This window comes from Nanorana parkeri, unplaced genomic scaffold (genome assembly GCF_000935625.1).
Source record: "Nanorana parkeri isolate BGI_ZX_2015 unplaced genomic scaffold, ASM93562v1 scaffold2179, whole genome shotgun sequence".
Taxonomy (NCBI): Eukaryota; Metazoa; Chordata; class Amphibia; order Anura; family Dicroglossidae; genus Nanorana; species Nanorana parkeri.
The window spans coordinates 87,286-88,339 of record NW_017308447.1 but is presented as its reverse complement, the minus strand read 5'-3'; positions in this window follow the sequence as shown (position 1 = coordinate 88,339).

Here is a 1,054-nt window from a genome sequence, read left to right as displayed (position 1 = left end):
AGAGATCTATTGTCTGCCACATACAATGCTGTTGTAACACCTCTCTCTGGGCAGGTTAATAACACCTCCTAGACTCCAGTTATGCATATGCAGTCAACGCCTTACCTTCATGAAGTCTCTGACACCATGCTGGCTGCGATGAACAGATGATGTGGATTGGAGCGACATTCACCATATTTATTCCCAGATAATTTTTTGTACAAGTCATTCTAAATGGAGAAAGCTGGTCGGATGTCCAGTTAAACGTCTTCAAGAAGAATACAGCAAGTCCAGTTGCCTTGACCCATTTTTTTACAGATGTGTTGCATTATGTTATATTATGTACTACATTTTTACTTATCCATTTGAATGGCTTTATAAATTTTTTTTTTTTAGTTTAGCACCAACTTTGCTTAGGTGATAGTGATGTGAGAAAGGTGAAAAACTTTAATTTTTTGGTTCGGTATTTAACTACAATACATCGTACGCCTGGGGAAGGGGAGTGTTGCTTTGTATTCATGGACAGCTGATTGATATATAACCATAAATGAGTATTCAGTCCAGCCGCACTCCAAGGGTCTTCACTAAAAATAAAAATAAATCTGTATTCATGGAGCAAATACATAATGTTTGTTCCTCCCCATGTGTGCTCAACTCTTAACGCGTTTCACATTCTGGCTTATTTGTAGATTAAACCGGGAAGGTGAAACACTTTAGAGGAACAAGCCAGGGCAGTAACAGGAGATCGGAATTTGATGCACAATCGCAGGTCACAGAGTATAGCTGAAGATCTCTCAGCATAGGAGTCCTGCAGCACTCAGTCTTAAATAGCCCACTTGGTGACACTATTCAATGAGCATGCACACACACATTCTGCAAAACATGCACGTCCCTGAGCAAAGATGGCACTGCCCTTAATTCTAGCCAGAAGCTATTAAGGAGTCAGGGCCTTGTCACATGACCATGGGTGCCAAGAAGAAAGCAGAGGCTGGAGGATTTTTAAAAAAAATGTTTGCTCTTTTGGAAGACAATGACAGCCTAATGTGTCCCAAAAATATAAATGTATTGTAAATAT